The sequence below is a fragment of the Trachypithecus francoisi genome, unplaced genomic scaffold (assembly GCF_009764315.1).
Source record: "Trachypithecus francoisi isolate TF-2019V2 unplaced genomic scaffold, Tfra_2.0 Lachesis_group15, whole genome shotgun sequence".
NCBI classification, from domain to species: domain Eukaryota; kingdom Metazoa; phylum Chordata; class Mammalia; order Primates; family Cercopithecidae; genus Trachypithecus; species Trachypithecus francoisi.
The window spans coordinates 59,994,639-60,011,336 of record NW_022681460.1 but is presented as its reverse complement, the minus strand read 5'-3'; the positions used below and the strand labels follow the sequence as shown (position 1 = coordinate 60,011,336).

The 16,698-nt window shown below is 46.3% G+C and overlaps 1 protein-coding gene across 1 annotated transcript in view; it reads left to right on the top strand.

Annotated features, from left to right (window-relative positions):
* SCAF8 (SR-related CTD associated factor 8) overlaps positions 1-13,066 on the top strand; it is a 229,674-nt gene extending 216,608 nt beyond the window's left edge. The window contains exon 23 of the transcript XR_004442877.1: positions 12,678-13,066. The gene's annotated coding sequence lies outside the window, so the exon portion shown is untranslated. The remainder of the gene's footprint in view (positions 1-12,677) is intronic.
* The last annotated feature ends 3,632 nt before the right edge of the window (positions 13,067-16,698 follow it).

Genomic DNA, 16,698 nt, shown 5'->3' with positions numbered 1-16,698 from the left:
CCATTCTGCTGTCGAGAGACTGATGCATTCTTCAGTTTATCAATTGAATTTTCTAGCTCCAGAATTCCTGCTTGATTCTTTGTAATTATTTCAATCTCTTTGTTAAACTTATCTGATAGGATTCTGAATTCCTTCTCTGTGTTATCTTGGATTTTGCTGTTTCCTCAAAACAGCTATTTTGAATTCTGTCTGAAAGGTCATATATCGCTATCATTCTGGAATTAGTCACTGGTGTCTTATTTAGTTTATTTAGTGAGGTCATGTTTTTCTGGATGGTCTTGATGCTTGTGGATGTTTGTTGATGTCTAGATATTAAAGACTTAGGTATTTATTCTAATCTTCACAATTTGGACTTCTTTGTACCCGTCTTTCTTGAGAAGGCTTTCCGAATATTCAAAGGGAATTGAGGGTTGTGATCTAAGTCTTTGGTCATTGCAATCATATGTGCAGTACAAGGCAACCCAAGCCCGGTGACAGTATAACTTTTGCAGACCTGTTGCCTTGGTGATCTTGGATAAGATCCAAGAGAATTCCCTGGATTACCAGGCAGAGTCTCTTGTACCCTTCTCTTACTTTCCACCAAACAAATGGAATCACACTCTGCATGCTGAGCTGTCTAGATTTGGGGGAGGGGTGGCACAAGCACTTCCATGGCCATCACTGCTGAGAGTGTGCTGGGTCACACCTGAAGCCAGCACAGTACTGAGTCTCACCCAAGGCCTGTGGTGACCTGATATTTTATTCAAGGCCCAAGAGCTTTTTAGTTGGCTGGTGGTGAATTCTTCTTGGGCTGTCTTTTGCCTCAGGGCAGTGGGTTCCAGAGGGGGTCTAGAAATGTCACCCGGGAGCTATGGCTTCGAATGGGGGCTTCAGGACTTTAGTGCTTTATTTTACTGTGGCTAAGCTGGCATCCAAGTTGCAAGATAGAGTCCTCTTTCCTCTTTCCTCTCCTCTTGGAACTGTGAGCTGTGCTGCCTGAGGTTGGGGGACAGGCCTTGGCCACCTCAGCTAGTGTTTTACTGTGTTGCATGCACACCAAGCCTGCTGGCTCCAACGTCGGCCCAGTACCAGGACTTGCCCAGGAATTGCAGTCCTTGTGGCCTAAACTGTCTTCCAAGTTTATTTAGTACCCCAGAGCACTTGAGCCTGCAGTGGCAGGGCTTGCTGGAACTCCGGTTCTGACTACCGAGATGAACACTTCTCCTCCAGCTAGGACTGGTCTGAATGCTCCCTCCATGGGCACCAGCCTAATTCTGCCCTGTGTTTCTTTCCACTGTATCAGGGCAGCACTGAGCTGCAATGCAAAGCTCTATAATCACTTCCCTATCCCTTTTCCAGGGACACAGATTCCCTGCATCATGCTGTGCTCCTAGGGGAAGGGGGAGGGGTCGTGTAAGCAATTCAAGGGTGTCTTTCCCACCCTCTTCAGTGCCTCTTCCTTGATATGATGTTAAAACCAGGTACTGTGATTGCTCACCTTATTTTTTGGTTCTTATGAAGGTGCTGTCTTGTGTGGATAATTGTTCAATTTGGTGTTCTTGGGGGGTGGGATTGGAGGGGACAGGGAGGGATGATAGCTGGAGGGTTCTATTTGGCCATCTTGCTCTCTTTATAGTTATTCTTCATTAAATAGAATCACCAGGGCAGGAAGGTGTCACTACTGCTTTGATTCCAGATGCCGCTAAGCTTGTAGGCCATTTGAAGACTTCCAAAGCTCGGGCTATAGAACAGGTTCCTTCAGGGAGTCCCCTTCCTACTCCTCTATAATATCCATGCCACCTGAAGATAGCGGTGGGAGAGGATTCCCTCAGCTTCCTCCAGTGTGTGAAGGAGGTGCTGAGGATGGAGCTTCTGAGCCCGAATCTCTTCCAACTCAGGATGTCAGAGTCTGTGTTCCATGACTAGCTCCCCAGCAGTCTCCACAGATGTGCTTAAATTTGGGTGGACTCAGTCATGCTGCCCAAAGCTGCATTCACTCATAGGGAGAGTGAGGGACTCACAGTACTGCTGCCATGTCCCTTTGAGGTGGCCTCTGTGTGCACCTGCTGATCCTCCAGCCCAGTCTGCTCTCTGTACACAATCGCCATGAGCAGCACGTGTGCCAAGAAATGCTCAGTGCTCAGGCCTGGCATCCAGGCTTCTTTCACACGCTCATAAGGCAGCCAGCGTATTTCCCCAGGTACCCCAGGGGCTTTGGGCACAGAGGACCGCATGTCCAGAAGTCTGGGCCATTCAGATGTGTGCCATATGGACCTCCCTCTGGAGAAGAGAGCTGGATGCACATCTCAGGGTGTGCAATGGGCATGAGTGTGTTTGGTGAGCATGCTCAGGATGAAGATCACCCCCTCCTTTATCCCACTGCTTCCTGTAGCTTCCAAACCGCCACCTCAGAAGTGTCACCTCCAGCCACTGCTTCCTGTAGCTTCCAAACCACCTCCTCAGATGTGTCACCTCCAACCACTGCTTCCCGCTCTTTCACATTTTCTTTCTTCTTCATCTGTGCTCTGTGGTTTGGCATCTGCCCCAACTGCTCTGCTGCAGTCTTGTCTACCATCCATGAATGAATGACTTCCTTTAAAAACACCGCCTTGTCTTTCCTTGGTCCTTCTCCTTTTCCTTCCTTCTAAAGTTGTCACTGTGGACATCCTACTGTCTCCTCCTCCACCCCCCATCAGGAAACTGTTCCCTCAGGCTCACCTGACCTAGCCCTTCCCAGTTTCCTTAGCACCTGGGCAGGTGACTCATCCCACCCTAGCAAGCAGATTTTGGGGACATACCTAAGAGCTCTCCCCTATTCTTTTTTTTTTTTTTAATTATACTTTAAGTTCTAGGGTACATGTGCATAACATGCAGGTTTGTTACATATGTATACTTGTGCCATGTTGGTGTGCTGCACCCATCAACTCGTCAGCACCCCTCAATTCATCATTTATATCAGGTATAACTCCCAATGCAATCCCTCCCCCCTCCCCCCTCCCCATGATAGGCCCGGTGTGTGATGTTCCCCTTCCCGAGTCCAAGTGATCTCATTGTTCAGTTCCCACCTATGAGTGAGAACATGTGGTGTTTGGTTTTCTGTTCTTGTGATAGTTTGCTAAGAATGATGGTTTCCAGCTGCATCCATGTCCCTACAAAGGACACAAACTCATCCTTTTTTATGGCTGCATAATATTCCATGGTGTATATGTGCCACATTTTCTTAATCCAGTCTGTCACAGATGGACATTTGGGTTGATTCCAAGTCTTTGCTATTGTGAATAGTGCTGCAATAAACATACGTGTGCATGTGTCTTTATAGCAGCATGATTTATAATCCTTTGGGTATATACCCAGTAGTGGGATGGCTGGGTCATATAGTACATGTAGTTCTAGATCCTTGAGGAATTGCCATACTGTTTTCCATAATGGTTGAACTAGTTTACAATCCCACCAACAGTGTAAAAGTGTTCCTATTTCTCCACATCCTCTCCAGCACCTGTTGTTGCCTGACTTTTTAATGATTGCCATTCTAACTGGTGTGAGATGGTATCTCATTGTGGTTTTGATTTGCATTTCTCTGATGGCCAGTGATAATGAGCATTTTTCATGTGTCTGTTGGCTGTATGAATGTCTTCTTTTCAGAAATGTATTCTTCTGATGAAGTGTTTTGTCTTTTCAGAGGAGTCACTGCAAGCAAGGGTGACTTGCTGATTTCAATCTTCAGCCCTGACTCCTCTTCTGAGTTATAATTACTGCCTGGACATTGCGCCCTGGGGGATCAATTCACACTGAACATGAACCACAATGAACTTATTTCCCCCACCTTCTGCCCTGCCCCAAATCCTCGCCCTAGTTCTCTGTGAGGAGGGCACCCCTTTCAGCCATCCAACCTCGAGAGCCAACTTTGACACTTCCATATCCTTCTTGCCCTGGAAAGGGACACCAAGTTCTGCTTTTCTTTGAAAATCCTTTAGATTTTCCTCTAATCTCTGTCCTTGTGACCTCTGGCAATAGCTTCTGCCCTGGGCTCCCACTCCAGTGCCTCATTTCTGGACTTCAACACAATTTGTTTTATTTTATTTTATTTTTACTTCGTCTCACTCTGTCACTCAGGCTGGAGTGCAGTGGTGTGATCTCGGCTCATTGCAACCTCCGCCTCCTGGGTTTAAGTGATTCTCTTGCCTCAGTCTCCCGAGGAGCTGGGACTATAGCCTTGTGCTACCACGCCCGGCTAATTTTTGTATCTTTTAGTAGAGATGGGGTTTCACCATATTGGCCAGGCTGGTCCCAAACTCCTGACCTCGTGATCCACCCACCTCAGCCTCCCAAAGTGCTGAGATTACAGGCATGTGCCACCACGCCCAGCCTACAATTTGTTTTCATATCACCCTCTGCTCAAAAACCTTAAGTGGCTCCTTCTGACCCAGGATGGGTCAAGTCCAGGTTCTAAAGCCCTGTGTAACCTGGCTCCAACCTACCCATGTCCAACCATATTTCCCACACCGTCCCCAGATACTCATGGAACACCTCTTCTCTTCAAGGCACTGGCCCAGGTTCTAAGGGAATCAAGGAGGAGGAAGTCTGGTCTTCTCCTTCAAGACCTTTTCAGTGAGATGGAAGCTGGAGGTGGGGCATGTAGCCAGGCACAGGAACTCTAATGACAATGTAAGTGGCATTGTCACAGGCAGGTCATGTGACACGGGAGCACAGAGAAGAGTACAATTAGTTCAGACATATCATACGTGTGGCTTGATGTGACATCCTATCAACGTGAAACATAACTGTTTCTTAAGCCATTTTGCTTACAACACATCCAATGAATTCTTGTGAGAATGTACCAAATTATTCAAAACAAATTTTTTAGTAAAAAAAAAAAAATAACTATTTCCCTCAAAACAGTTTTTTTTTTTTTTTGAGATGGAGTCTCGCTGTTTCCCAGGCTGGAGTGCAGTGGTGTGATCTCAGCTCACTGCAATCTCTGCCTCCCAGGTTCAAGCGATTCTCTTGCCTCAGTCACCTGAGTAGCTGGGATTACAGGCACTTGCCACCACACCTGGCTAATTTTTGTATTTTTAATACAGACAGGGTTTCACCATGCTGGCCAGACTGGCACCCGCCTCAGCCTCCCAAAGTGCTGGGATTACAGGCATTAGCCACCGTACCCAGCCTCAAAACAGTTTGATTTTTGAGGTAAGTTGAAAAGGGTGCCTCCTTTTCATTAATTTGGAGGGGGGGTAACAATTTGCCTATATTTCTATTTTTGAAAAAACTCTTTTCAAACATCCTGTTAGACCGGGCACTATGACTCATGCCTGTAATCACAACACTTTGGGAGGCCAACGCAGGAGGACTGCTTGAGCTCAGGAGTTCAAGAACAGCCTGTGCAACAAAGACCTTGTCTCTGCTAAAAATAAGAAAAATTAGCTGGGCATGACAGTGTGTGCCTGTGGTCCCAGCTACTTGGAGGCTGAGGATGAGAGGATCACTTGAGCCCAGGAGATCGAGGTTGGAGTGAGCTATGATAGCGCCCCTGCACTCTGGCGGTGGGCAACAGAGCAAGATTCTGTCTTAAAAAACAAACAAAAAAACCCCACGAAAACACTTCTTGTTAGGATAGATGTGGTGGCTCCCACCTGTGATCACAGCACTTTGGGAGGTCAAGGTTAGAAGATCGTGTGAAGTCAAGAGTTTGAGACCAGTCTGGACGACACAGCAAAACCCCAAACTATACCAAAAACAACCCCGAAACCAAAACTTCTTGTTATTGGTAAAAGTGCTGAATTTTTATATGAACATCAAAGTTAAATACCTGACTGATATGAAAATGGTCTTGTCAAATGCATGAAAAAGGACTGGTTGTCTTCAGGTGAGATGAGAGTCATAGGTTTGGAGTATTTCTGTGACGTTCTCTCATTTCAAGAGCTCCACTCAGCTGCTTCCTGTACAAACCTCAACAGAGAAATTCCAGGTGAGACCTCTGTGAACCGAGGCTGCCATGTGAATCTCTCCCATCAGGAAAACTGCACTTCTGTGCAATTTTCCAGCCTGTGCCTGTGGTCTTGCATTCTTGAGACTTTGTTGTAGATAAGAAGAAAAATTCTGTGGCCCTGGAACTGTTTCTGGATGGTTCCTCCATCTATTACTTTCTCATTATATTAGTGTTTGCCCCAGAATCCAAGATAAACTATTTTCCCATGCCTGGCGAGAGACTGTAGTACAAACGCTTGATGTTTTATTGCCATGTTATTAGAACCAGCCTCCTAATTTGCACTGTAAAATTTGAGAGAGTAAACATGTGGGTATATGTCTTCATGTGTGCCAAACTCACACTGTGGGCGCGCATGCAGTACACACACACATTCCTTTTGTTACCTCTTTGAGCTCTGAATGAGATTTTCTGAGTGTGCACCTGGGGTAGATCCCTTAGTATTAGGTACAAACCCCAGAGCAGCCTGCCCTGGCTTTCTCCCTCACCTGAGCATCTGACCCAGGGAGAATAAGTGTAAGTTCCAGCCCCTTCCTGCCCTGAGGCATGCAAACTCGCCTGCAACCCCTACTCCATAGCCACACGTGCACTCACAGACTTAAGGGTTTGCAGAGCACATTGAGGCTCCCCTCAAAGCACATTGAGGATCCACATGGAGAGATCAAGGATGGGAGGAGTGCTGGGAGCAGTGGCTCATGCCTATTATCCCAGCACTTCGGGAGGTCGAGGTGGGAGGATCACTTGAGCCCAGGAATTAAAGACCAGCCTGGGCAGCATGGCAAAACCCGTCTATGCAAAAAATACAAAAATTAGCTGGGTGTGGTAGTGCATGCCTGTAGTTCTAGCTTCTTGGGAGGTTGAGAGGGGAGGATCACTTGAGCCTGGGGAGGTTGAGGCAGCAGTGAGCCATGATTACACCACTGCACTCCAGCCTGGGTGGGTGACAGAACAAGAACTGGTCTCAAAAAAAAAAAAAAAAAAAAAGGATGGGAAAGAGCTGCCTTGAGTAATTCCCAGATGACATTCTCTCCTTCGTTTTTTTGTTTTGTTTTGTTTTTGTTTTTTTTTGAAATGTAGTTTTGCTCTTGTCACCCACACTGGAGTGCAATGGCTCACTGCAACCTCCGCCTCCTGGGTTCAAATGATTATCCTGCCTCCGCCTCCCGAGTAGCTGGGATTACAGGCATGTGCCACCACGCCCAGCTAATTTTGTATTTTTAGTAGAGACGGGGTTTCTCCATGTTGGTCAGGCTGATTTCAAACTCCCGACCTCAGGTGATCCACCCGCCTCGGCCTCCCAAAGTGCTGGGATTACAGGCGTGAGCAGCCGCGCCGGCCTCTCTCCTTCATCTTTGCACTTTTCTCTCCCTCTTCTCCCTCTGGCGAGACATATTTCCATGAAGCCCTATTTCTTATGGCACCTTTCTTCTTTTGTTGTTGTTGAGACAGGGTCTTGCTCTGTCACCCAAGCTGGAGTGCAGTCGCTCATTGCAGCCTCAGCTTCCCAAGTGGCTGAGACTACGGGCATGAGCCACCATGCCTGGCTATTTTTTTATTTTTTTTGGAGATGAGGTCTCGCTATGTTGCCCAGGCTGGTCTTGAACTCCTGGGCTGAAGCGATCCTCCTGCCTCTGCCTTAGGATTACAGGCATGAACCACCACGCCCAGCTCTCCTATATTTCTTTGTCATCACCTTTTCTCCCTGACAGAGCTCCAGCCTCAGGTGTCCCTCTGGTGGATGCTCCTGTTTTTCCAGGAGTCCATGTTGTGATTACACTGAGCTAACCACACTATGCCCCTCTCCTCATAACCCAAGACAAAGGCACGTCTATAGGATCATTGGGCAGGAGAGAGCCAAGGTCTGTACAAGCAGCCTGGGCCCCATCATTTTTTTTTTTTTTTGATACAGGGTCTCACTCTGTTGCCCAGGCTGGAGTGCAGTGTCGCAATCTTGGCTCACTGCAACCTCCCCTTCCTGGGTACAAGTGATTCTCCTGCCTCAGCCTCCTGAGTAGCTGGGACTATAGGTGCCCGCTACCATGCCTGGCTAATTTTTGTATTTTTAGTAGAGATGGGGTTTTCCATGTTGGCCAGTCTGGTCTCAAACTCCTGACCTCAGGTGATCCACCAGCCCAAGCCTCGCAAAGTACTGGGATTACAGACCTGAGCCACCACACTCGGCCCCATCATTACTTTATTCTTACCAGCTGCACTTACTGGTACTAGCAGTTCATGATTTACCTGAGTCAATAATGATACTATAACATCAGATTCCATTGATCAAAAGAGGACCTTGTCAGTCTAGCACTCAGTGGAAAAAAAATGTTTAAGTTATTATTGTAGAAAATCTGGAGGCTTGCCAGTGGAATAAGATTTTTAAAGGATGTGCAAAAAATATAGGAAAAGAGGCGTGAATGACCAGGGATGGATATGAGAGATTTAGGACAGCGGTAGCCTAAAATGTGCCTGTGCTTGCAGAGATGCAGAAGAGGGTAAATGAGAATTTTAAAGCTGATTTAGACAGAGTTAAAGGGGAATGGGTGGTAACGAGACCTCTGCTAGAGGTATCACACATGCCTGGGCAGCTGTGGAGGAAGACTCATGAAGGGAGTTTAAGGAGCAAAGTACCAGGAGCTTTCCAACCCTGAGAGGCTGTGAGTCTATGAGGCCCATAGGTGTCCAAGGATGTGAACTATTAAGATAGTTCTAGAAATGGAAAGAACAGCTACTGAATAATTATCAGTAATTATTGCTTTTCACCTAAAATATGTAATGCAGCTTCCAAAATTACTGACTTTTGGCAGAGCACAGTGGCTCGCACCTGTAATCCCAGCACTTTAGGAAGCTGAGATGGGCAGGTCGTTTGAGCTCAGGAGTTTGAGACCAGCCTGGGCATCATAGTGGGAACTTGTCTCTACAAAGAATACAAAAATTAGCCAAACATGGTGGCACGTACCTGTAGTCCCAGCTGCTTGGAAAGCTGAGGCAGGAGGATCTTGTAAGTCCAAGAGGCAGAGACTACAGCAAGCCGTGATCATGCCACTGCATTCCAATCTAGGCGACAGAGCGAGATCCTATCTGAAAAAAAAAAGAACGACAAAAAACACCCAACCAAACAAATTCCTGATTTTATCCCTAGGATATAGGTTATTCTCTGGGAGAAACTGGTTAGTTCAATGCACTCCATCGTTAGCAGATGATAATATTCTGCACTTAAATCACTCCTTTCATCTGTAGCGCTCAAAGAATTTTATAAGTAGTAATTAATTCTCACATGTGGCTTTGAACCTATTTTCACACTTGTCAAATGGATAGTAAACAATTTCGTACCTGGGAAAAGCCAAAATACTGGAGTGGTTTCTCTCAGGCTTCCAGAGACTCATCGGAAGAGTCAAAAACCTCTGTCACCTCTGCAGACATCTCACTGAGAGGTACCAGATGTCCAACTGCTTGTGGATGAGAGTCTGATACTGACGTCAAATAGTTAACACTTCTTCCTACCACTTATTTCTATTCAGATCTTCTGACATTAAAGTATCAAATAGGATGTGATATTTGGGAAAAGTTTTCAGACCTCTAATCATGTATGGATTTGAGAATTAAGTATCCCTTCTGCCTTTATAAAATTAGAGCTCTTCTTATATTATTATTTTTTTTTTAGATTAAGTCTCACTCTGTTGCCCAGGCTGGAGTACAGTGGCTTGATCTCGGCTCACTGCAACCTCCGCCTCCTGGGTTCGAGCAATTCTCCAGCCTCAGCCTCCCTAGTAGGTAGGATTACAGGTGGATGCCACCACACCCGGCTAATTTTTTATATTTTTGGTAGAGACGGGGTTTCATCATGTTGACCAGGCTGGTCTTGAACTCCTGACCTCGTGATCCACCTGCCTTGGCTTCCCAAAATGCTGGGATTATGGGCGTAAGCCACTGTGCCTGGCCCAAGCTCTCTTATATTCTCTACTACACACAAACTCACAGACCAAACCTGAGCCGCCTGGAGGGTTCTGGGACAGGACGGGGCACTTTATGGCCTCACCATTTCCCACATCGCGTCCCACTGCCCTAGCCACAGCTACCACTTACCACTGTTAAAATAGTAATGGGGAATTCCTCTGGGGTCCCAGATGAAAGAAAAAGCTTCACATTATACCCTCCCACCCCTACAGTTCTGATTTTGACACTGACATTTTAATAGTTGAAAATTAAACACGACCTGGTGCCTTCATTTCCTCTCCACTCGTTCCCTTCTTAAGCCCCTGCAGTCCAGCCTCCATACTCTCCCCTCTGCTGAAGCCATTTATGAAAAGTCTTCAGTGACTTTGTCGTGGAATTCCAAGAGGCATTTCTCGGGGTCATTCCATCTGAGCTCCTTCATCCTGCTGCCCACCCTGTCCCCTCGAAGGTCTCTTTTCCCTCGATGTCTGGGATGCTGAATTTCCCATTTTTCTTTCACCTCTCTGACACTTTCCCTTCTGGTTTGGAGGACTTTCCACAGGGGCCATCGGTCCTGGGGTCTCCGACCCATCTTGTGGGATCAACTCCCGCCATCCTTATCTCTGACAGGGGTAGAGGTATCCCTCCTGATTTCCCAGATGAAACGCCCAAGAGATGGGGTTCATCCCACGCTTCCTTCCACTTTCTGCACCCCCGAGCTCATGGAGTTTCTTTTTCCTCTTGTAGCTCTCACCCCTTCACCGGCCAGCATTGTTAGTTCAGGCCCCTACAAGCAGAGTATTTTCCCCCAAATTCTTCTGTTCATGCGCATTAACTAAGTATGTTTGCATGTGCTCCCCCAGGTTTTAAAGTGTGTTTATTTGAGACATATTCCACTCTCCCAATTTTTGATTGTTTACATATTATATACTCTTTTTTTTGAGACGGAATCTAGTTCTATCGCCCAGGCTAGAGTGCAGTGGCATGATCTCAGCTCACTGCAACCTCTGCCTCCTGGGTTCAAGCGATCCTCCAGCCTCAGCCTCCTGAGGAGCTGGGACTACAAGCACACACCACCACGCCCAGCTAATTTTTTTATTTGTTCGTTTGTATTTTTAGTAGAGACAGGGTTTCACTATGTTGGCTAGGCTGGTCTCAAACTCCTGACCTCAAGTGATCTGCCCACCTCGGCCCCACAAAGTGCTGGGATTACCTATAATCCCAGCCACCGTGAGCCACCGTACCCAGTCTCATATACTCTTTCTGTTAAACTAATGTGTTCATTTATTAAGTTGCTCCAAGAGTAATTGCGGTTTTTACCAATAAAGGAATGGCAAAAACAGCAATCACTTTTACATCCACCTAATAAATATGTAAAATAAAAACTCAAAAAGTTGAGATTTTTAAAAGTAAAAACAAATCAAAACCTTTTTTTTTTTTTTGAGAAGGAGCTTCTCTCAGTTGCCCAGGCTAGAGTACAATGGTGCAATCTTGGCTCACTGCAATCTCCGCCTCTCAGACTCAAGTGATTCTCCTGCCTCAGCCTCCCGAGTAGCTGGGACTACAGGCACATGCCACTACACCTGGCTAATTTTTGTATTTTTAGAAGAGACAGGGTTTTACCATGTTGGCCAGGCTGGTCTCGAACTCCTGACCTCAAGTGATCTGCCCACCTCGGCCTCCCAAAGTGCTGGGATTAGAGGCACTAGCCACCGCACCTGGCCCAAATCAAAATTCTGATATATTCTTCCCATATCCCAGTGGGTGACCTTGAGCAGAGCTGGAAGGACACACCCATCAGTGAGCCCAGGGACCCAGAGGTCAGCAGCATCCTGAAGGCTTTGTCCACTGCCAGGCTGGCGCTCCTCCTTCCTACAGAGCACAGCCTCTGTGCTCATCCCTATAAAACAGTGGCTTCTTCTCCTCCCTTCTTCTGAGACCTCTGATCTCTGGGCTTTCCAGTAGAGAACAGGCAGTCCCAGCTGACCTTCAGGGAACTCCACATCCCATCACGACTTCTGCTCCAGCCTTTGCTCCCTTCAGCACCCCGCCTGTCCTCTTCAGGTCCTGGACCTCTGCCTGGCTCAGGGTAAGCCTAGCTCACTTCTGCCCCACCTTCCCTGTTCACGCCATCACGTTGCTCTCTCCTTCCTCACAGCTCTGTCCAATCTTTTGGCACCTGGCCACCCACTGTTACTTGACACTCTCACTCAAGCCATCTAATCACCTGACTGGATTCCGATCTCCAAGAGCACACAGTCCAGGTTCCTTCTGCATAGACTTTGAACCTGCCCTCTGTTCCTGACACGCTCCTCAGTCCCCCTCTCAGGACGGCGCCATCACGAGAGCGGCCTGAGCCCTCTTGGTGGCTGTGTTTGAACGGAGATAGCTGTGGGGGCCACAGAAGCTCTGACACAGTCCGATGTGCTGATCACACATGTACACGTGGACTTTTTTACACGTTTGTGGCAGCTTAACACTGCTAAATTCTTAAACCTACTCAAGCTCAGCTTCTTGCAAATACAATTTCCCAGAAGTTGGTAATATATTCTCCTAAAGATTTAATAGAAGAAAAGTTGGCTACTTATTGAAAAGTATGCTTTTGACTGCCAACTCGGATTATTTTAAATTAATGTTAATGCGTGCAAGATTTGCTCAAAGCATCCATCTCTTTAGTGCCCGATGGGGCTCAGGGCATGTGTGTCAATCATTCAGATGACAGTTTCCTGGATTGAGTGCTTGGCATTTACCTACCACAAATCAATGCGCTTATTCACAGATGGCAGCATGGGGACACTGAGGATGATTGGAGATGTTGGACACTCGCGAGCAGAATGACTCTGAAACAGTCAAGAGGCAGCAAGCCTGGAGCTTCTTCCAGATCTTCTTGAATTCTCCTTTAAAACTCACCAGCAAGTGCTGACCTGGGAATTTGAAAACAGCACACTAAAATGAAGATATCAACTCACTTCTTGGACTTTAAACTTTATGACTCTGTGGCTGGAATGCAGCCATTCAGTTCTTCAAGGTGCTCCCACAGGGACCATACCATTACTGGGGTGAATAACCTTTGAGACCCCTTAGCGGGAACACACTCTTGTTTGTGAAATGAATGGTTGCAGATTGCAAATGAATTTCTTGGTATTCTTTAGGAGGGGATTATCCAAGAAATTGAGTTGTTTATTATTTATTTATTTTTTTGAGACGGAGTTTGGCTCTTTTCGCCCAAGCTGGAGTGCAATGGCACCATCTCGGCTCACTGCAACCTCTACCTCCCAGGTTCAAGTGATTCTCCTGCCTCAGCCTCCTGAGTAGCTGGGATTACAGGTGTTAGCCAACACGACTGGCTAAGTTTTGTATTTTTAGTAGAGATGGGGTTTCACCATGTTTGTCAGGCTGGTCTTGAACTCCTGACCTCAGATGATCCGCCTCCCTTGGCCTCCCAAAGTGCTGGGATTACAGGCATGAGCCACAGTGCGTGGCCTGAGTTGTTTAATATTTAAACTACATGTTTTTCTTGCGGTAAACTTGGCAGACTTGGTGAATGTTATAATTGTGTTCAGAGTCCAAAAGTCATTCCATAGCATATATTTCAGGTATAATGATGGTTCAATGTCCTGAACCAAGATTATCTTGGTGGCTGAGGGTGATACCTGATACTGTGGGTAGCAGGTCACACTCTCTGCAGGTTCACATTGGGTCAGGTGATGCTTTTCAGATTAATGGTTAAGTGCAACTATCTTAGTGAGGGTTCATTGTTGAAGTTTCTCTTTGTTTCTTTATGCTTTTTAAAATAACTTACCTGCATCTCTTACACTGATTGCAAAGGGCCAAGTTTGAGACAGTGACAGACTTGAGAAAAGGCCCAAGCTATCCACAAAAAGCTTTGCTAGCTAAATATGTCTTTGAGATTGTCGATCCTGTTATTCTTACAAGAGGCCCACAGAAAAAGGAAGAAAGAAGGAAAGAAAAGAAAGAAAGGAGGAGGGATGGAAGGGTAGAAGGAGAGAGGGAGGAAGAAAGAAAGAGGGCCGGGCATGGTGGCTCACACCTGTAGTCCCAGCACTTTGGGAGGCCGAGGTGGGCAGATCACGAGGTCAGGGGTTTGAGACCAGCCTGGTCAACATGGTGAAACCCCATCTCTACTAAAAATATAAAACTTAGCCAGGCGTGGTGGCACACACCTGTAATCCCAGTTACTTGGGGGGCTGAGGCAGGAGAATCACTTGAACCAGGGAGGTAGAAGTTGCAGTGAGTCAAGATGAAGCCATTGCACTCCAGCTTGGGTGACAGAGCAAGACTCTGACTCAAAACAAAACAAAACAAAACAAACAAACAAAAAACCACACAAAAAGAAAGAAAGAAAGAGAAAGAAAGAAAGAAAGAAAGAAAGAAAGAAAGAAGAGAAAGAAAGAAAGAAAGAAAGAAAGAAAGAAAGAAAGAAAGAAAGAAAGAAAGAAAGAAAGAAAGAAAGAAAGAAAGAAAGAAAGAAAGAGAGGAGAAAGGGGAGAAAGGAAGGGAAGAAAAGTCAGTTTCCCAGAAAATCCCATCTGGTTTTCTAGTGGCTTCTCTAAGCAAGGCTTAGCTCAGCACAACCTTCCCTTCCAGCCCCCACCTCCCACTGTGGCCATTGGCAGGGGCTGTTGGGACCACCACAGAGGGCACATAGGGAAGGGGGTGCAAGTGCTGGCCTTCTTTTTTCTCTTGGACTTTTGCTAAGGCCTGTATGGGGAATACCCCTATTGGTTGCCAAGCTAAGCAGTTTCATAGGCTGAGTCACATAGACAGAGCTTTACTTTGTGAATGCAAAACAGGGAAATAAAGGAACAAAACACCAATCCTGAAGGGCAATGACATGATCATTGCTAAGAGCCATTGAATGAACTTAGGATGACTCTCAACCTCACTCTTCTGTGGTTCTTTTTGCATAAGTATAATGTGAACTTCTAATGAGTGGGTTAATATTATTCCCTCCTCCCTGTTTTCTTCATAGCCTGCTTTGAAGCATAATGGTGTAAACCAGTAAGAAGTTTGGAAAGCCTATGCTTGTCATTGGAGTTTAATTAAAATACACCGAGCCTTACAGAAACTTGTGGTTTTGAGTAATGAAAAATTGGGAATTCAGAAGTATAGACTGATCCTAGGCAGAAAGGCCAAATTTCCTCTAAAGCATTGGACTTCTTGCCTTGCATTTCTGTGTAGACTTGTAGTTGACTCATTCTTAAACATACAAATGATCACTTTTCCAATAAAGGATTGATCAATGTTATAATGGCAAGAATTTGACATTTACCTCCACAGAAGGATTATCCAAATGTTCACACTATTTCATTTTATTTGTATTTCATTCATTTATAAACATTTATCCTAGACCAATTACGCACAAAGCAAGTGTGGGTGCTAGGGATACAGTTGTGAGCAAAACTAGACCACCTGCAACCTCTGCCGCCTGGGTTCAAGTGATTTCCCTGCCTCAGTCTCCCAAGTAGCTGGGACTACAGGCGCCTGCCACCATGCCCAGATAACTTTTTGTATTTTTAGTAGAGAGGGAGTTTCACCGTGTTGGCCAGTATGGTCTCAATTCCTGACCTCGTGATCCGCCTGCCTTGGCCTCTCAAAGTGCTGGGATTACAGATGTGAGCCACCGCGCCCAGCCCCCCCCCTTTTTTTTTTTTTTTTGAGACAAGTCTCACTCTGTCACCCAGGCTGGAGTGCAGTGGCTCAATCTCTGCTCACTGAAACCTCTGCTGTCCGGGTTCAAGCGATTCACCTGTCTCAGCCTCCTGAGTAGCTGGGATGACAGGTGCGCACCACTACACCCTGCTAATTTTTTATTTTTAGTAGAAATGGGGTTTTGATATGTTCTCGAACTCCTGACCTCAAGTGATCTGCCTGCCTCAGCCTCCCAAAGTGCTGGGATTACAGGCGTGAGCCATTGCGCCCAGCCTCTAGTGTCATGTTAAGAGTTTGGCATTTAGCTTGGTCTTGAGAAATGAACCTGACTTTAACAAAGCATGATATATTTAAGAAAAATAAATGATTTGAATACAGCACTTGTCACCTGCATGCCATTATTTATAATCATGTATGTATTATTCTAGTAGCAACGATGCAGAAGTATTCTTCAAAGCATAATACACACATGATACTCACACATGTCAGACTTTATTTCAGCAGCTCCACCTGTCCGGTCAGTAGTGCTTTCCACTCCTGTTCCTGGGAGGTGGGTCTGGGTGGAAGAGAGACGCTTTAAGATCCTGTTTCTCAACATTCACTTTCTGCATCCAAATCACCTGGATGTGTTTGTTAAAATTCAGATTCTTTTTTTTTTTTTTTTTTTTGAGACGGAGTCTCGCTCTGTCGCCCGGACTGGAGTGCAGTGGCCAGATCTCAGCTCACTGCAAGCTCCGCCTCCCGGGTTTACGCCATTCTCCTACCTCAGCCTCCCGAGTAGCTGGGACTACAGGCGCCCGCCACCTCGCCCGGCTAGTTTTTGTATTTTTAGTAGAGACGGGGTTTCACCGTGTTAGCCAGGATGGTCTCGATCTCCTGACCTCGTGATCCGCCCGTCTCGGCCTCCCAAAATGCTGGGATTACAGGCTTGAGCCAGCGCGCCCGGCCCAGATTCTTTAACCTTACTTCAGAACCACAGAATTAGAGTCTCAGGAGGTGGGGCCAGAAATTTGCATTTTCTGTTTGTTTGAGACAAAGTCTCGCTCTGTCGCCCAGGCTAGAGTGCAGTGGTGCAATCTGGGCTCACTGCAACCTCTGCCTCCTGGGTTTAAGCAATTTTTGTGCCT